At 40.0% G+C, this 21530-nt stretch overlaps 1 protein-coding gene across 4 annotated transcripts in view; it reads left to right on the forward strand.

Annotated features, from left to right (window-relative positions):
- The window catches only part of prr16 (proline rich 16), a 702720-nt gene that overhangs the window by 616810 nt on the left and 64380 nt on the right, over positions 1-21530 (forward strand). The window lies entirely within an intron of this gene.

The following is a 21530-nucleotide window of genomic DNA, read 5'->3' on the forward strand; positions in this document are numbered from 1 at the left end:
GATTTTGCCAAAAGGATGAACATGGCTGTGGTGAATACGTATTCTAAGAAGAGGGAGGAACATAGGTTTATGTACAAGAGTGGAGGAAGATGCACACAGGTAGATTACATCCTATACAGAAGAGTCAATCTGAAGGAGATTGAAGACTGCAAACTGGTGGCAGGGGAAAGTGTAGTTAAGCAGCATAAAATGGTGGTCTATAGGATGACGTTGAAGATCAAGAAAAGGAAGAGAGTGAGGGCAGAGCAAAGGATCAAATGGTGGAAGTTGAAAAAGGAAGACTGCAAGGTTGAGTTTAGGGAGAAGGTGAGACAGGCACTGGGTGGTAGTGAAGAATTACCAGACAGTTGGGAAACTACAACAAATGTAGTAAGGGTGACAGCAAGAAGTGTGCTTGGTGTGACATCTGGACAGAGGAAGGAGGAAAAATAAACCTGGTGGTGGAATGGGGAAGTACAGGAGAGTATACAGAGGAAGAGGATGGCAAAGAAGAAGTGGGATAGTCAGAGAGATGCAGAAAGTAGACAAGAGTACAAGGAGATTAGGCGCAAGGTGAAGAGAGAGGTGGCGAAGGCTAAAGAAAAGGTGTATGATGAGTTGTTTGAGAGGATGGACACTAAGGAGGGAGAAAATGACCTGTACAGATTGGCTAGACAGAGGGAGCGAGCTGGGAAATTTGTGCAGCAGGTTAGGTTGATAAAGAACAAAGATGGAAACGTACTCACAAGTGAGGAGAGTGGGTTGAGCAGATGGAAAGAGTACTTTGAGTGGCTGATGAATGAAGAGAATGAGAGAGAGAAGAGGGTGGATGAAGTGGAAATAGTAAATTTGAAAGTACAACGGATTAGCAAGGAGGAAGTGAGGACAGCTATGAAGAGGATGAAGAATGGAAAATCCGTTGGTCCAGATGACATACAGTACCTGTGGAAGCATGGAGGTGTTTAGGAGAGATGGCAGAGGAATTTTTAACCAGATTGTTTAATGGAATCTTGGAAAGTGAGAGGATGCCTGAGGAGTGGAGAAGAAGTGTACTGATGCCGATATTTAAGAATAAGGGGGATATGCAGGACTGTTGTAACTACAGGGGGATAAAATTGATGAGCTGCAGCATGGTTATGGGAAAGAGTAGTGGAAGGTAGGTTAAGAAATGCGGTGATGATTAGTGAGCAGCAGTATGGTTGCATGCCAAGAAAGAGCACCACAGATGTGGCATTTGCTCTAAGGGTGTTGATGGAGAAGTATATAGAAAACCAGAAGGAATTGCATTGCGTCTTTGTGGACCTGGAGAAAGCATATGACAGGTTGACTCGAGAGGAGTTGTGGTATTGTATGAGGAGGTCCGGAGTGGCAGAGAAGTATGTAAGAGTTGTAAAAGATATGTAAGAGGGAAGTGTGACCGTGGTGAGGTCTGCAGTAGGAGTGACAGATGCACTCGAGGTGGAGGTGGGATTATATAAGGAATCGGCTCTGAGCGTTTCTTATTTGCAATGGTGATGGACATGTTGACAGACGAGATTAGACAGGAGTCCCCATGGACTATGATGTTTGCTGATGACATTGTGATCTTTAGCGATAGTAGGGAACAGGTTGAGGAGACCCTAGAGAGGTGGAGATATGCTCTAGAGAGGAGAGGAATGAAGGTCAGTAGGAACAAGACAGAATACATGTGTGTGAATGAGAGGGAGATAAGTGGAATGCTGAGGATGCAAGGAGTAGATTTGGTGAAGGTGGATGACTTTAAATACTTGGGATCAACAGTACAGAGTAATGGGGATTGTGGAATACAGGTGAAAAAGAGAGTACAGGAAGGGGGGAAAGGGTGGAGAAGAGTGTCAGGAGTGATTTGTGACAGACGGGTATCAGCAAGAGTGAAAGGGAAGGTCTACAGGACGGCAGTGAGATTAGCTATGTTATATGGGTTGGAGATGGTAGCACTAAAAGCAGGGGACAGAGCTGGAGGTAGCAGAGTTAAAGATGCTAAGATTTGCATTAAGTGTGACAAGGATGGATAGGATTAGAAATGAGTATATTAGAGAGTCAGCTCAGGTTGGATGGTTGGGAGATAAAGTCAGAGAGGGGAGATTGTGTTGGTTTGGACATGTGCAGAGGAGAGATGCTGAGTATATAGGAAGAAGGATGCTAAGGATAGAGCTGCCAGGCAAGAAAAAAAGAGGATGGCCTAAGAGGTTAGGCCATCCTAGGTTAGGCTAGGACATGCAGGTGATGGGTGTAACAGAACAAGATGCAGAGGACAGAAAGAGATGGAAGAAGATGATACGCTGTGGCGACCCCTAACGGGAGCAGCCAAAAGAACAGGTAGAAGTTTCTGATAGTGAATGAAACTGGATTTTCTGCACTGGTAGCACTAACGACTAAATACAGGAGTAAGCTCAATATTGAGGTAGACCTCCACCTGTACTGTAGCTTTCCTCTCTGTGGCAGCACCAGACCCATCACTGAGTAATTCATCCGTCCATCTTTCACTGGAAAATTTACATGTTGAATGTAATATTAGCAAATTAGTATCTGTTTGTGCTTTACATTGATTGATGTTGATTATTATTGGTTATTGTTGATATTGATTGATGTTGAGGTAAATCACTGGCCTTTTTTAAAACAGGCACAATGGCCTCATCCATGAACAGGCCACACAAGTTTTTGTGGTCAGCCAAGAGGGCTCCGGGTTGTAAAAAGTTGGGAACCCCTAGTCTAAAAAGTGTTTGTACGCTGTAACATTTACAGCACCCTTTACTGCAACTCATGAGCATAGCCCAAACCCTGAAATACAGCGCCAGATTATTATCCCTTCTCCACCAAAAATTACAGTAAGCACTATGCAATCCAGAAGGTAGGGTTCTCCTAGCATCTGCTAAACTTCTATTCATCCATCAGACTGAGAGATAGGAAAGTATTATTCATCATTTCAAAGAACATGCTTCTGCTGCTCCAGAGTGCAATAGTGGTGTGCTTTACACCATCCAAGCCAATGTTTGGCATTGTGCATAATGATATTATGCAGGGTGCAGCTGCTTGGCAAAGGACACCCATTTAATGGAGCTACTGATGCACAGTTCTTGTGCTGATGTTGTTTCCAAAAGCAGTTGGGAACACTTTTGTGAGTGAAGCAACAGAAGACAGGTGGTTTTTACACACTATGGGCTTCATCACTTGGCAGCCCAGCTAGCTAGCCAGTTAGCATGGCCTACCCCTTCATGGCGGAGCTGTTGTTGCTCCTAGACGCTTCCACGTCACAATAATATTTAACCGGGGCAGATCTAGCAGAGCACAAATTTCATGTACTGAAAAGTGACAAAAGTAGAGTCTCGCTTGGTAGTCTGGCATGTTCTTCATCTATTTTAGTAATTTCGCTTTTTATCTCTGCTACTTTCTTTCGGATTTATTTCTGTGGGAAAGATATGAGATAATCTGTCCTCTTAAGAAGGCCTTAAGAGTTTCCCAGAGTGTTCCTGCAGAGATCTCAGGGGATGTATTTGTCTCTAGAAAGAATTCAATTTGTTTGGATATAAATTCAGTACAATTCTCGTCAGCTAATAGAAGCGGATTGAGACGCCATCTGCGGGGTGAGTGTATGGGGCTTAGTAATTTCAGCTCCAAGATCATCGGAGCATGGTCTGAAATAACAATAGCATCGTATTTACAAGATTTAATCTTAGGCAAGAAGTTATTATCTATAAAGAAGTAATCAATCCTTGAGTAGCAATGATGTACTGGTGAGTAGAAAGAATATGTTCTTGAATTTGGGTTTAAAAACCTCCAGGGATCTGATAAGTTGTGATCAGTTATAAACTTTGTAATTATCTTTGCGGTGTTAGTTGCCGTTCCCCCTGTGGAGGAAGTCTTATCTAAAAGTGGATTTAGAACACAATTAAAGTCCCCAGCCATTATAAGTTTATGAGTGTTCAGATTGGGAATGGATGCAAATAAATTTTGTATAAATTCCTTATCATCAACATTAGGTGCATAAACATTTATCAAAATCATTTTACAGTTAGATAAGTCTCCCATGACCATCACATATCTCCCTTCAGGATCCAATACTACATCTGATGCTACAAATGGTACTGTTCTATGTATGAGAATTCCCACCCCTCTAGTTTTCTTTGTAAAACTAGAATGGAACATTTGGCCAGTCCAGTCTTTTTGCAGCTGGAACTGATCCTTACTTAGTAAGTGGGTTTCCTGTAAAAATACTATTTTAGCATTTAGACCTGTTAGGTGAGAAAGTACTTTCTTTCTCTTTAATTCGTGATTCAGGCCTTTAACATTCCAGCTTACGAAGTTAACTGTCCCATCATGGAGACACTGATTCTGAGTTTTTGGTGTCATATTATAGTCTTAACTGGAAGTGAAATAGTTTAGGTCTTAATTTCCTATTCCCCCAAAGAGGAGGCAGGCTCTACATTCAGAATTAAACCTCTTGACAACTAAAGAAACCGAACAACTAATTTACAAATCCAGACATCATTATTATGAACATGGAGAGAAAGCTAATAAGCTTTTAGCGCAACAAATTCACAAGCAAGAAGTGCGCAACGCAATCTCGGTAATTACTAACACTAATGGAGATAAAATCATCGAACACAAAAATATAATGTGCACTTTTAGAGACTACTATAAATCCCTATATACTACTGAGTTTAAAGAAGACAATATACAATCTAATGCATTTCTGGATAAATTACAGATACCACAAATTGACGCTATTAGTGTGGAGGAGCTCGATAAACCTCTGTCATTATCAGAATTACTGGATGCTATAAAGTCACTCCAAGGTGGAAAAGCAGCAGGCCCTGATGGCTACCCTGCAGAGTTTTACAAGAAATTCTCCGCTCAGCTAGCTCCCTCCTATTAGCAACATTTACAGAAGCCAGAGATAACCAATCTCTTCCACAAACCTTTCGCCAAGCACTAATCACTGTCTTTCCAAAACAAAATAAGGACTTATTACAATGTGCATCATACAGACCAATTTCACTTCTGAATAACGACGTTAAAATACTCTCTAAAATCATAGCTAGAAGGATGGAGAAAGTGCTCCCCTCAATAATATCACAAGACCAAACTGGATTTATTAGGGGCCGACACTTATCTTCAAATCTTCGACGCCTGTTTAATGTAATATACTCACCAACTAAATCAAACACCCCAGAAATATTATTATCATTGGATGCAGAAAAAGCATTCGACATGATTGAATGGAAATACCTTTTACTATTTTGGAGAAGTTTGGGTTTGGCCGAACATTTGTGCATGGATTAAATTACTGTATACTAACCCAGAAGCTTCAGTTTGCATCAATAACATTTGCTCAGACTACTTTAAACTAGAACGTGGCACAAGACAAGGATGCCCTTTGTCACCACTGCTGTTTGCAATTGCCATTGAACCACTGGCAATACATTGTCGAAATACTGATCAGATAAAGGGGATTAGCAGAGAAGGACTGGAACAGAAAATCTCATTATATGCAGATGACATGGTACTGTATATATCGGACCCAGAAAATTCTGTGCCTGCAGTCTTAGCAGCACTCACAGAATTTCAAAAGCTCTCTGGTCTCAGAATTAATCTGAATAAAAGTGTACTCTTTCCGTGAATTCGCAAGCATATAATATTAGATTAGACACCCTTCCTTTTATCATTGCAGAACAGTTTAAATACCTCGGGGTAAACATCACAAGTAAACATAAAGCTCTTTATCAACAAAATTTCGTGTCTGTATGGAAAAAATTAAACAAGACTTGCATAGATGGTCAACCCTTCATCTCACACTAGCTGGAAGAATTAACACTGTTAAGATGAATATTCTTCCTAAGCTCCTTTTTATTTCAAAACATACCAATATACATTAATAAATCGTTCTTTAAGCAATTAGATTCAACAATAACCTCATTTATTTGGAATTCTAAACATCCACGCATCAAAAGAGCGACCCTACAAAGACAAAAGGCAGAAGGCGGCATGGCTCTACCTAACTTCCAGTTTTATTACTGGGCAAATATACAGTCGATAAGAACCTGGACACAAATAGAAGAACATACACAGGCATGGACCGCAATAGAAGTAAAATCCTGCAGTACTTCTTTGTATTCCTTGCTTTGTGCTCCAATAAACACGTTATCGGCAATACACTAATAACCCAATTGTGCTCCACTCACTTAGAATCTGGAACCAATGTAGAAAGCATTTTAAGACGGAGAAGCTTCTTTCTGTGGCACCCTGCAAAAGAACCACCTCTTTCAACCCTCACAAACATATGCAGTTTTAATATCTGGAAAAATTTGGAATTAACTTGCTTAGAGATCTTTATATAGACAACGTCTTTGCATCCTATGAACAATTACATTCCAAATTTAACATTCCAGCTACAAATTTCTTTCACTATCTTCAAATCAGGAACTTTGTTAAACAGAACCTTCCAGATTTTCCTCATCTTGCACCCTCATCCACGCTGGAAAAATTATTGCTCAATTTCAAGGAGTTAGACTCCATCTCTACAATATATAAAATCCTTTTACAATCCCTTCCTTTCAAAGATCCAAGAGGACACTGGGAAAATGACCTCTCAATTAATATATCAGAAAAGGAGTGGAAAGTAGCAATGCAGAGAATTCACTCAAGCTCCATATGCAAAGCATACAATTATACAACTCAAAATTATATATCGAGCACATCTGTCTCGACTAAAACTCTCCAAAATGTTTCCAGGGCATGATCCAACCTGCGAACGTTGCAACCAAGCCCCAGCCTCACTAGGTCACATGTTCTGGGCCTGCTCCAAATTAACATTATTCTGGACAAAAATTTTTAATTACCTCTCAGACAGTCTTGGACTCACAATCCCTCCTAACCCATTAACAGCTGTGTTTGGGGTTCTTCCAGAGGGTCTTAAAGTGGAGAAAGACAAACAAACTGTGATTGCATTCACTACACTGTTGGCACGCAGACTTATTCTGATAAACTGGAAGAACCCAAACTCTCCTCTTTTAAGTCAGTGGGAAACTGATGTGTTATATTATTTAAAATTGGAAAAAATCAAATACTCAGTTAGAGGATCTGTGCAGACTTTTTCAAAACATGGCAGGATCTAATCAGTAATATTTTGAAATGATTTTATAAAGCACAGAGAATTTGTTGATTTAGGTATTTTTAAAAGCCTTAAATTTTACACCGTTTGGCTTGCTCTCTCTCTCAAGGGTGGGGATCGATCTGTTCTTAGCATAATTCTTTTTTTTTTGTAAAAACTTGATTGCTATGTATTGATTGTAATAAAATTAATAAATAAATAAATAAAAAAAAAAAGAAAAGTGACAAAAGGGAAATCCTATGACAGGCTCATATTTAAAGTTACTGAGCTTTTTATAATGATTAATTCTGCTGTCAATGTTTGTCAATGGTGATTGCATGGCTATGTGCTTGATTTTATGAGCCTGATAACAATGTGTGCAGTTGAAACACCTGGACTGACCAATGTGGAGGGACGTCCACACACTTTTGGTCATATAGTTCCCTATGAAGGTTATTCTTCCTAAATGTTTAACTTATCACTACCTAGTGTGTTATTTTTTTAAAGTGTCTATTTCCATAAAATGCGGTGTATTCAGAATTTGATTTTTAGCCAAATGGCTGGAGCGATTTTCATGAAAGTTGGTACACATGTTCCTCATTGATTGACCAAAAATACTGTAGGGTCAAATCAGCCGTAACCCACCACCTTCTGGGTAGGGTGGGGGGAGTCTTGCGTTCCTGTACGCATGTTATCATCCAGTTGACACTCAGAACAACCACCAGAGGGGGAACTGGAGGCAACTGCCAGCATTCTTTATGTTTGAGCACCCCTCTTGCTTTTAAAATTAAATAGAGTTTTACACATGGAAGTGTGTGTGTCTGTCCGGCCCGAAAGTGAGACATAGAGTCAGGGTGAGGGCTCCAGCTTCGAGGAAAAGAAAGCGAGGCCAGCACACCGACAAAAGGAAACCACCTAAGAAAGACAGTCGCTTAGGTGCTAATGCACAAATGATGCACTTCGACAACATGAATCCTTCTAACAGAGAGATGCCCAGAGTAGTTCTGCCGATTTAAATACTTTCCAGGATCCCGTGCTGTTACTTACACAGTTAATATATACCAGGCAACTGCCAGCATTCTTTATTTTTGAGCAGCACCGCGCCCCTGTTGCTTTTGAAATTAAATAGAGTTGGCCGGTTCCGAGCGTCAACTAGATGATAACATACATACAAGCCCAAAAGACCAGGGGCCTCAATAGTATAACGCCGTTCGTAGAACTCGCACTATAACATGGCGTAAGCACAAAAGCCGAAATGTGCTTACGCACAGAAAAATCCAGATGCAGGAATCTGTGCGTACTCCAACTTCCACATTCTTCCGTTACATAAATCCCGATCAGCGTGAAAACTACTTCGTGCACGCGCATTATGTAACGCCCAAATCCTCCCAGAATTATGCCTATTTGAATATGCAAATCAATATAAATCGCCCTTAAGCGCAGCCTTCTGTGAAAAGACAATGGGAAAAGCACGGGAAAATATAAGAATTTCAGCGAATACCAAGTGGAGGCAAAGGAAAAAACATACTATTTGTTCAAATAAACCGTGGTATAATCAACAAAATGAAGTTGATCGAGTGACATAGCGTGTTGGAGAAACTTGAAAGCTCACATTCACAAAATCGCACAGTGCCGGAAATAAAAAAGAAGTCACATATCAAAGTTGCCGTGAAAAGAAGAGTTGTAAGCCCACTTGTCTGAGTGTCATATGAAAGTTTATTAGGGTACAGAGAAAAAAGGCACACGGTGGGGAAAAAGCACGAAATGTCAACTTTAATCTCGAATTTTCCACTTTAATCACGTAGTTTATTTTGTCATTTAGTAGAACATTATAAACTTCATCTTAAAATCGTTTAATTAACCAGTTTCTCAAAATTACATCGTAATTAAAGTAGCACGTTAAATGCTTTGTTTTGTATTTGATCTTCTACTCGTATGTGATCTATGTGTGTGAATCACTACTTGCTTCTTAAACTGGCTCTCTTCCTCCAACTGGACACAGAGTCCATTACATTTGTGATATTATAGCTCTCTGAATAACTAAAATACTGAGATGTATACGTGATGTCATTTTCATGATGATAGGAGCTAAAGCACGTTATTAAACATGTGCTTCATGAGCCTCGTGCTCATGACAAGCATTTATCTTTTGTCGAAATTTGTCGCTGCGTTTTTAGCTGTGTTGTTATTTTCTCTTTCTGTTTTATATTCAATATATATTGGCGTGGCCGCCCCAAGAGTCCTTGCTTTTCTTTCGACCAAGTAACCGATCGCCATACAATCAGCTCTGTAATAGACGTTAAGCCAACATTGAAATATCTTCGTAGTACATGTTTAATTATTCTATCCTTCACGACACTCCCAGTGAAGAATATAGATTATTTAAATGAAGTAAAAGTTTTATGTGTATAATTTAACAAACATATTTTGCTTCATTTCACCTTAAAAATGATATCGTCATCATATGTAAATACGTGCTTAATAAAGTGGTGCAGGTTGTGAGATATTATAACTGTAGTGCAAGTTTACAGTGAGGTGATTGTACTTATAAGTACAAACAGTTCTACAAGGTGCAATTGATTGAGTGCGTTTAAAGTTCTTGGAATGAAACTGTTTCTGAACCGCGAGGTCCGTACAGGAAAGGCTTTAAAACATTTTGCAGTGGCAGAGACAGCGTGTGCTTAATGCCGTATACCGATAATTCTCTTTCCGATCAGCTGCTGCTGTGATTCACACTCAGATACAGTGATATAAATACTCCGAGTCGTGCAGTGAGAGAAATATGGAAAAAGATGATCCGCTGTGGCAACTCCTAACGGGAGGAGCTGAAAGAAGAAGAAATAGAAGTGAGAGTAACAACGCTAAAGCAGTTATGGTATTTGGAATACTATGGCTGTTCCCTGGACCATTATATTGTTACGAGTTAATTACAATCAGATGCATTACACTAATAAACAATATGCGGTTAGTTTCGGTGTATTTATAATGCCGCGTCATGAAAATAATGAGTAATCACACAAGAACAGTACCATTGCTTTGACGCTGGGTGCCGCCAGTTTGCAAAACCGAGCGGAGAACTTGCGTACGTCAAGGTATGAGGTACCGTGGAAAAGTGCGTGGCTTTACGCCAAGTGTAGGTTTTATACACCGCGATTTGAACGTAGAAAAGTTCTTACGCAACATTTCTGTGCGTACACACCGTTTATACATGAGGCCCCAGGACATTAGTGAGTCTTTATCCATCCATCCATTAAACAAACCCGCAATATCCTAACTACAGGGTCACGGGGCTCTGCTGGAGCCAATCCCAGCCAACACAGGGCGCAAGGCAGGAAACAAACCCCAGGCAGGGCGACAGCCCAACAACAGAAAACCCACACAGACATGGGGAGAACATGCAAACTCCACGCAGGGAAAACCCAAGAAGCAAACCCAGGTTTATTGTTTGTTAATTTATTTTTATTTTTAAAGTTGTGTTTTTTTTTTATTATGTTTTTCTCAAACAATTAAAAAAATCTTTATTTTCCTCCCGGGCAACGCTGGGTATTTCAGCTAGTTGGATATAAATAATAGCAACATAGAACACTAAAAAATAGATATACAGGATATACAAAGCATTAAACAGAATAAATTACAATAAACTGAGTAAAATACTAAATTCGATACTAGAAGAAAAGCCTGAAATAATAACATAATTTAACAAGAAATATTATTTTCATTTATGTGTGAACAAGTGACTGATTGAGTAACTGTCTTTTTGTGCATACACAGTTAATATATCTGAAGGCATCTTTTATTAATAGGTCATCTAATTTATGACTAATGGCAACACCCTATCTAGCCCAGATGCTACTATTTCTCTTTCTAAATATCAGTAGAAGAGATAGGTAATACTATCAGAACATCCAGAACAGACCAGCTGTATCTCAAGTATGTTGTCAAGGAAAGAATACTTGCATCTCTTAAAAATTAATGAGAAAAGTTTAAGGGAGGGGATAAGAAAGATGGAAATAGGTGGCAGGTATGGCTGAAGAATAGAAAAATAAAGTGATCATACTAAGGGACAAAGATGTCCTGTAAAGTTGGACAGTGGTTATGCATTAGAAAAAATACATTTTTGTTGTGTTTTTTTTCTCCCTAAACTAAAACATATAAACTATAAAATGTCAGAAAAGAAATAATATTAGATCTCTGTAAGTACACTCTCAACCAAGAAGGTATGTTTTATAGAAAATTATAATTGATTACTGTGAGCAGTAACTGAAAATAATCTTTTTTTCAAAAAAGAAGGTATGGGGAAAGAGTTGAGGGGCTGATCCTTGTCCATTAGGCTGGAAGGATTCACCATGTTTATCACTGTAGAGAGGCAGTAATACGTAATAGGGGTACTCCGTAACAAAATAATCTGGACATTATCCATATTTATAATTTTAAAAAGTGATGTATTCTGTGAATAATCCAGTGTTAAAAAGAAATGTAGTTATTTTCATTATCTAAAAGATGTATGTAAAATGTAGATAGATAGTGTGACAGATAGGGGGCAGTATCGCTCCCTTGAACCCCTGTCCAATACGCCAGACACCAGATAAAAGTCCAAATGTTGACTTAATTAATGGTATCCAGCAGGATCATGTATAAAAACTACATAGTCCATGATTTCCTGCTGGTCTTCGGGGCACCTCCATACTACAGGGAAGGCTCCATCTGGTGGCCTGGGGGTATTGGCCGTGATGACAAGTCGGCCATAGACCACAGTAGATAGATAGATAGATAGATAGATCTTTATTTCTCCCAAGGGAAAATTTTGTATCTACAGAAGCTGAGGAGATGTAGACACACAGTATGTAACAAACAACAATAATCCCCTCAAACATACACAAGAATCTCTATTATATTAAAAACAAGTTTTCCGTCATGTCCGCGTTATTCAGCCTTGACCATTCCCCTCCACACTGCTTGACCAATCATTATCTCTACTGCACACATCCCCTCTTCGTACCACCCAGTGACACTCCCAGTGCTGCTAACTCACCCTTCAACACAGTCGATTATAATAGCTTGTAAGAAAATCAAGTTATCTCATCAAGAGCTTCTAAATTAAAATTGCGATAGAAAAATAGCGGCCAGATCTGATAATGAATGTCAAAAAAAGAAAATAAACCAAAAAGAGCTGGATATAATAAAAATCAAGAACAAAGAGAATCATCCAATAAACAAGAAACAGAAAAATATCCCAAACAATATGCAAACAGAAATGCAAAAAAGCAACGTTTATAGAATATAAGTTAGAGGATAAAGTCATTCATTATGTTTTTTTTTTTATTTACTTTTTATTATGCTTTACTTTTTTACATCTACTTTTACTTTTTACTATGTTTTATTATTCATTGGTATTTAAATAGACAGTTGTAGTGAAATACTCAAGTAACTGATTTTCTGTCTATAATACCTAAGGACTAAACCATCTTCCTCTTGCTCCAGACATGCTCTTCTATATACCAACTCTTTAAATATAATCTCTTTCTCTAATAGAGGGGTGCCCTGACACCCTTCGAGGAGTTCAGCTGCAAGATAGTGGGCGCCCAGCGCCTGCCCCCAGGGGTTGGCAAGCGAAGCAAGCAGGGGCAGAGCCCCCTAGTTACAACAAAAAACTTTTAACTTGGCTAATCGTAAGAGATATATGAAAAGCTGAACTATATTTTAAGATATCTAAAATGAATTTCGAGATATCTATAAATATTAATTTCACTTGCCCTATTTTATTACTTTTAATAATTTCTAGAGAGGAGCTTCCAAAATGACAACCAAGAACTTGTATAGTTTCATTTTTTATATAGTTTCAATGTCTCCCAATGTTTTTTTTTATAGTGTTATTTATTTTAAAGGACTTGTGTATGTATATATATATATATTGTGAACGCTGGCCCCGGCACAGACAGACGGACAACATATTTTTGCCCAACACACTGTTTATTTACAAGTTTGCTATTTACAAAAGTCACGTGCACTCACACAAACCCCAGTGCCTCTGCACCGATTTCCCCCAAGTCCAGGGCCCACAGTTCTGTGCCTTGCTTCCTGGCCGCCTCCTGTCCTCGCTCTCCAGCTCAGTCCGCTTCCTCCCGACTTCCACCAATGACTGGAGGGAGGCGGCCCCTTAAATAAGGCTCCCGGATGAGCCCCAGGTGTTCCGTCCTTAGCCACGCCCAAGCGTGGCGTAAGTGTCGGCTGTCTTCCTGGCAGCTCTCCGGGTGCCACACAAAGTCTTCACCCCGGCACTTCCTGGTGTGGCGGAAGTGCCGGGCTCCGGGATAATTAGGCACCGGGGCGCCGCCTGGCGGTGGCCACGGGTCCCTACAGGGCTGGGCTTCAAAGCCCTGTACCCAGGCCCCTGCCTAACCAGGACGGACGCCCCACTCTGTCTGGAGGAGGCACTCGCCTCCTCCGTCCTCAAGCGCCCGCCGGGCTCCAGCCCCGACCGGCAACCGCGACGGGATAAACCGGCATCGGGCGCCGCCTGGCGGTGACCACGGCCCCTACAGGAAGGGCTTCCATGCCCTCAACCCGTGGCCCCAACAGAACCAGGACGGACGCCCTGCGGTCTGGAGGAGGCACAAGCCCTCCTCACGTCCTCCTGCGTCCCGGCCGGCTCCAGCCCGGGGCCACAGTATATATATATATATATATATATATATATATATATATATATTGTATGTTGTGATACCGTATCAGTATCATCAGGATAGTGGAATATATAGTGATCTATATTTGGTGTGATATTGTCCACACCATGCAAGAAAACTAGTTTCTAAATCAATTTCTTTTCAAGACTCTTCTTTTTGATCTTTATTTTGTTCCTCTTAATAAATATTGGTTGTCTTGACTACTTTCTCTCTTCTATGTCTATCTCTCAAAAAATAATAAGAACAAGGTTTTTTTACCACTTATTAATGCAACCTAAATGTGTCTTGTACAACCTACCATCAGGTGTTAATGGCATCTATTTAAAAAATAGAGCATGCCTTTGCACTGATACTGGTACTCCTGAGACTCATTGTTTCTTTCTTGTGTCCTGTCAATATGAAGTAAACAGGTAAAAGGAATAATGGCTACAACAAATTTATAATGAAAAACACTCAACTGATCCACTGTTGTAATAGGAAATGAACCGAAGAAGTGAATATTTCCACTACTGACTTATCCAAGAAGACTGGTATTTGAAGAACTGAACTAATCATATACAGTGCATCTGGAAAGTATTCACAGCGCATCACTTTTTCCACCTTTTGTTATGTTACAGCCTTATTCCAAAATGGATTAAATTCATTTTTTTCCTCAGAATTCTACACCCAACACCCCATAATGACAAAGTGAAAAAAGTTTACTTGAGGTTTTTGCAAATTTATTAAAAATAAAAAAAACTGAGAAATCACATGTACATAAGTATTTACAGACTTTGCTCAATACTTTGTCGATGCACCTTTGGCAGCAAATTACAGCCTCAAGTCTTTTTGAATATGATGCCACAAGCTTGGCACACCTATCCTTGGCCAGTTTCGCCCATTCCTCTTTGCAGCACCTCTCAAGCTCACAGAGTTGTCCTGAAGCCATTCCTTTGATATCTTGGCTGTGTGCTTAGGGTCGTTGTCCTGCTGAAAGATGAACCGTCGCCCCAGTCTGAGGTCAAGAGCGCTCTGGAGCAGGTTTTCATACAGGATGCCTCTGTACATTGCTGTAGTTATCTTTCTCTTTATCCTGACTAGTCTCCCAGTTCCTGCCACTGAAAAACATCCCCACAGCATGATGCTGCCACCACCATGCTTCACTGTAGGGATGGTATTGGCATGGTGATGAGCGGTACCTGGTTTCCTCCAAACATGACGCCTGGCATTCACAGCAAAGAGTTCAATCTTTGTCTCATCAGACCAGAGAATTTTGTTTCTCATGGTCTGAGAGTCCTTCAGGTGCCTTTTGGCAGACTCCAGACGGGCTGCCATGTGCCTTTTACCAAGGAGTGGCTTCTATCTGGCCACTCTACCATACAGGCCTGATTGGTGGATTGCTGCAGAGATGGTTGTTCTTCTGAATGGTTCTCCTCTCTCCACAGAGGACCTCTCTGGAGCTCTGACAGAGTGACCATCGGGTTTTTGGTCACCTATCTGACTAAGGCCCTTCTCCCCCGATCGCTCAGTTTAGATGGCCAGCCAGCTCTAGGAAAACTCCTTGTGGTTTCGAACAGTTACGGATGATGGAGGCCACTGTGCTCATTGGGACCTTCAAAGCAGCAGAAATTTTTCTGTAACCTTCCCCAGATTTGTGCCTCGAGACAATCCTGTCTCGGAGGTCTGCAGACAATTCCTTTGACTTCCTGCGTGGTTTGTGCTCTGACATGAACTATCAACTGTGGGACCTTCTATAGACAGGTGTGTGCCTTTCCAAATCATGTCCAATCAACTGAATTTACCACAAGTGGACTCCAATTAAGCTGCAGAAACATCTCAAGGATGATCAGGGGAAACAGGATGCACCTCAGCTCAATTCTGAGCTTCATGGCAAAGGCTGTGAATACTTATGTACGTGCTTTCTCATTTTTTTTATTTTTAATAAATTTGCAAAAATCTCAAGTAAACTTTTTTCACATTGTCATTATGGGGTGTTGTGTGTAGAATTCTGAGGAAAAAATTAATTTAATCCATTTTGGAATAAGGCTGTAACATAAGAAAATGTGGAATAAGTGATGCGCTGTAAATACTTTCCGGATGAACTGTATATGCAACCATATTCAACATAATGACTTCTTAGTACTAGTCATAAGTAAAATGAAAATAAATATATATTTTTTACGTAGTGGAGATATCCCTATCCTTATTGCTTTTTTTATTTGTTTTTTTTCTCCAAGTTCCTTATTTTCTATGAAACATATTCAAAATATAAGTGCTGTATATAAAGAAAACAATACTAAAGATGTAAAACTTTATTCAGATTATCCATATGTTTTAGTTAGCTCCAGTCCAATTTTAATAAAAGATACAACAGAGATACTTTAATAACAAATTCATTTAGAGTAAAACTTAAAAACCTGCATCTTCCTCTCTGGGCAAGTTTTAAATGGGTCTACTGTTACAACAGGCTATTCTCATTCTACCCTTGGCTACAATGTAGAAATGACAAATGATTCTGTTTGGTTCTTTTTGGGCTAGAGTACAGAAGGGATTTGTCAGCATGCATCTATTCACCCCCTAGCATCAGCATACTGTCTGTCAGTTCATCATACACTCTCATTTCTTTATATGGTTTGAGAAACCCATATGCAGAAAATGCCTTTGGAGACTTGTTTAACATCTAATGCTCTGCTATGCAGATATTACAGACATTTTGCATTTATGGCACTTTTGCTGTTTTGTAGGTTATAAAGAATTTTCCTGATTTATTTTTACCCACAGATTCCCAAAGCAACCTTGCACACTAATACATACCTATTTTATTTATATTTTAAATAATGCTTAACATTTTGAGACTAATATATATATATATATATATATATATATATATATATATATATATATATATATATATAGTGTATATTATATAGTGTATAATGCACAAGAGATGTCCTGTCCATTAGTAAACTGATTCATTTGTAATATACATTACAAATACATTATTCCACAAACCAAAAAAGAAGACATCAAGTGCAGTGTATTACAACAAAGTTTTCATAGGAGTTTAATCAGTGAAGGAAATTTGAAATCTTAGTGAATAGAATGAGGAATGTTTTCCGTTTTGCATTTGTCCTTTTGCTTTGATAATTTGATTATTTTAACTTTGGCCTGAAATAACACAATGTTTTAGTTTAGCTTTATGAATTATCAATCTTTGCCACTATATCGTATATCTTAGATTTAATACTTAGTTTGTTTTAGGAATTGTTCTGTTACATTGCAGCAGCCTATGATGGAAAACGAAAGCATTGAACATCACATATACAGCAGATCCACTAACAAACTCAGAAAGTAATACAGTTTTGTTAATAATATGTATACATACAGGTACTGTTGATTTATAGTAAGCATGGTATCAGACACTTTGATACTGATTCAACTAACACAAGTACCTCATTCTCAAAATATATATTTAGACTCAGAAATGTGTAAAACATCTAAATCTGAATCCTTGGGCACACATTTTACATCAACCTTATGGAACATGGTATCTATTATTATTTACATTTATCAATGTAAAAAAATACATAAATGTACATTATAATTGTAAATCTGACTATGTATAGTATATTAGCAAAGTGCAAAGTTATGGATAAAAGTAAATAGAAATATCAGAAACTGGAAATCCTTATTTCACTTTGTTAAAACCAAGAAGATGCTGTATTTACTGCTTAAATCAAAGAGCAGACCAAAAGGAGACACATACATAATAGTAAGCATGCTATAATTAATTTATTGATCCCTGGAAAAGAGGACTGGAATTTTGAACATTCTTCTCTTCCTACATTACTGGAAGGTTTCTTTAAAATAATTCTACTCTTTTTCCACTACATTTTTTTGTAAGTTGTAACCATTACTCTGCTGTGCTTTGATATCCTGCTGCTATTGATTTTGATGTCACCATGTGAGATGCTACTGAGTCGTGAATATGGCTGCACATCTATCAATTTATCTTAAAATAAAGAACAGTGAAGTGGTACTACAGTAACAAGTGTAATGTAATGTGGCACAAGTTTGCAGAGAAACTCAATGTTTGGTGTCACAAAAAAGTTTGCAAAATAAATTGCATTTCGTTCCGAGTGAAATTTGTGTCATGCACAATAGAAGAAATGCATTTACATAATGCCTTGAAGTAATTATATGCATTAATTCGGTTTGTTTTTTCCTGTCATTTAATGTGTAAAGAACTCTATTTATAAAAAAAAAAACATAAAATCCCAGAAAGTGTAAATATCCTCAGCTAGGATAAGGCAGTTGCAAGGTAACAGCTGGGAGGAGGGTTTGACAGCTGCAACTTTCAGTGTTGTGTGTTTTCTTGCACAGAAAACACAGTAAGTGCACAATTTGGCATTTTGAGGTGTCTTCATATGGAAAATATGCAGCAAATCACATTTTTTAAAAAAATGTACTGCACTCTTCTGTGTTCATGTGAATGAGAGGCATGAATATAATTGATTTTACTGGTGTCATACAAAATATACTTCACGCAACTGCCGGAAACAAATGTTTTTACTGATTTTCACATTTTCCTATGCCAAAATTGCTCGCTTGTCTCTAGTGACACATTAACAAATTAACTGAGACCATGTATTCAAACACAATTCCTCAGGACTCTCAGAAGGTGTTCTTTTGTTACACAACAATTCATACACCTTGACAATCCTTAAAAAATTGATATGAGTAGTTAACCCAGTTAACTGTTCAGGCTTGATGCCTTCACATTTTCATCATTTGGTCATTTCAAGGATGTACTGAGAGGTCATTGATTTGTGAGTGACAAGGAGGTGAAAGATGAAGGTTCCCTGAACTAAAACACTTTTTTTCTAAAAGCATATAGGAGCTGGAATGTCATTGGAATTACGTATGCATAAAAGCAAGAAGATTATTAAGAAGTAATTAATCATTTTTTTATTAATATAGTGAACATGTTTATAAAACTGTTTAGTTCTTTAAACCCTAGTTGTTTTGCTTTAAAGTTTTATTGGAATTCCAGTCAGGCTACATATAAAATGTCAGAAAAAGTTGAATCTGTGTGACCATTGTTAATCTTTATCACTCTTTTTCCCTTGTACTATTTTTTTCTTTGATATTTTAATGCACAAAACATACATGCATTTTTGTTGTCCTTTTTGATATAGTCTTTATTTTTTATTTCCATTGTAACTGTTTCTAACTGTATGTAATTAATGAATAAACTGTTTTCTATGCAGTATATTGGTGTAAATGGAGTCTTTTCTAACTGCAAACATTTGAAACTTTATTGGTCAAAATATTTCCTCTTAGCTAATACATAACATTTAAAAATAGAAATAACATCTTTCTCTTGATGGAATATCAAAGACAATGCGGTTTATGTAGTAAAGACTAAGGTTTACAGTATAATGACATACTGACAGTATACAGAAGCATAAAGCAATGAGTAAAACATCTAAAATAAGTAAAACATCTAACACACCAACATTCTTTTAATAACGTTTGGAGACTATATGAGAGCCCAACATGAGTGACAGATTTGGATTAAGTTAATGCAGAATATTTCCAAAATCAGTAAAACAAGAAAGCATAGTAAAATAACAAATGTTATCATGTACATGCTAATATTGTCTTCAGCTACTGCAGGAAGGCATGACTAACTGTTGTGGCATGCGGCTGGGGGTGGTACCCAGTCGGGACGCCCAAGAGGACCGGAGGAGGGCTTGCGCCTCCTCCAGACCATGAGGGGGCGACCACCCTGGTTGCATTGGGGACCACGGATGAAGAGCTTGGAAGCTCAACCACCAGGGGGCGCCCCAGTGCCTGGAGAGCCCTGGACCACAGCACTTCCTTTTTTTTTTTTTTTTTACCGTGTCCTGTTTGGCTGTGAAGCAATCAGAATTGATGTCTGAATGCTGGCGACTAGCCTTACAGTTTTTCTCTCAGGTGGAGCGTTACAGCTTCTGCTGACGTCACGCCTGATACCAAAACTGTATTAAAAATATTTTCAGATGTTTATAAGATTCGAACCGGACACGGAGACAAAAGTGAAAGAAAAAGAAAAGAGAGAAAGAAGAGATGGAGGTAAAGGGGGAAGGGGGGGTTTTCGTATAGAATAAACAATAAATGAACCAGAATCCGCTTCTAGACCTGAAGAAGAGGGAGGAACCACAAGACAAAAACATTGCTGCATCAGCTACATGAAGATATATAAAAGTAAAAATGTTTGTTGACAATCATACAGTAATTATTACTAAGGCATTTAGGGCCAACCACAACCTTAGATCATGTGCTGAAGATGTCCAAGTCATACTTATGAAATCACCATGTGAGCACCTGTGTGCGTATGCACGCTTGTATGTGTAAGGTTTCTCTATAGGAGCATCCAATAGTGAGTGTGAAGGGCCACAGATCTGCCCCCAAAAACGTGCGGAAGATGGAGGGAGTTCCAAGCCCAGAGATCCAGAGGTCACCCCAGAGTGCGGAGACCCCAGGGAGGCCGCCACCAGAGAAGCCCCAACCCCCACTCGAGAGGTGCAGAGGATCACCCCGGGGGGCCACAACCAGCAGCTGGCAGAGTCCCGGGAGATATCAACGGCAAGCCCTCAGGCCCGCCCGCAGCCGCTCACCCCAGAGTCGGCCGGGCCCGGAACCCAGCAGCCCGGGACCCAAGGGCGACCCACCCGCCGAGGACCCAACAGAGCCCAGGGAACCAGATCTCACCAGGCAGCCACCGGGAGCGACCAGACAGATGCTTAAGGCAGGGGGAGGGTAGGCAAAGATGTTGTAGTATTGCCAGATGTCCCAGGAGAGGGGAGTCCAAAACCCCACCTGACATATACAGTCACACACAAACACAGTCATACACTCCCTCCCTCATGCTCTCACATACACATACAACCCAAGACTTACAAGGATGTACGCCAGACACCCATTCACACTCCCCATACACACCCTACTAACTCTGGTCCCGGTGCTGCCGTACCTGAGGTACAACCATTCCCGGACGCCAGAGCTAGTCCCGTTCCGCAGGGGTAATAGTGAGTAGGCACCCCCGTCCAACGCAGAGCAAAGCAACCCACCACTCCAGACCACAGGCAGACGGCCAGCTCCCACTCCTAGCCTCCTGCCCCGGGCAGCTAACTGAGAACAGAGGTGTAATAAGACCTCTATTGTCCCTCCGCCTGCTCTAATGTAATGTTGGTGTGTGTTGATAAGGTGCATTTTGTGGTTGGGGGGGCGCGGGCAGTGCCGGCACCATGTGGCCTACACCAGCTGATGCCAACACACAGCCCCACTTCCCCCCCAAAACTCTCCGTGACTAGGTGCTGGGGGGAAGAAGACTGGGGACACCCGCAGTGCTTCCAGGTGCGCAGCCGGCACTTCCGCCACACAGGGGAGTGTCCACGGAGGAGTGTCGGGAAGCACCTGGAACTCATCCGGGCTTGTATAAAAGGGGCCGCCTCCCTTCAGACGATGACTGGAGTCGGGAGAGGAGTGGACAATGTCTTTCTGGAGTGGTGACAGCCTGAAGAAGGCAGGCACTGTAGAGAGAGTCCTGGGGCCTCATGTATAAACTTTTCCACGTTCAAATCGCGATGTATAAAACCTACACTTGCCATAAATCCACGCACTTTTCCACGGTACCTCATGCCTTGTCGTACGCAAGTTCTCCGCTCGGTTTTGCAAACTGACGGCACCCAGCGTCAAAGCAATGGTACTGTTCTTGTGTGATTACTCATTATTTT

This window comes from Polypterus senegalus, chromosome 7 (assembly GCF_016835505.1).
Source record: "Polypterus senegalus isolate Bchr_013 chromosome 7, ASM1683550v1, whole genome shotgun sequence".
Lineage (NCBI taxonomy): Eukaryota > Metazoa > Chordata > Cladistia > Polypteriformes > Polypteridae > Polypterus > Polypterus senegalus.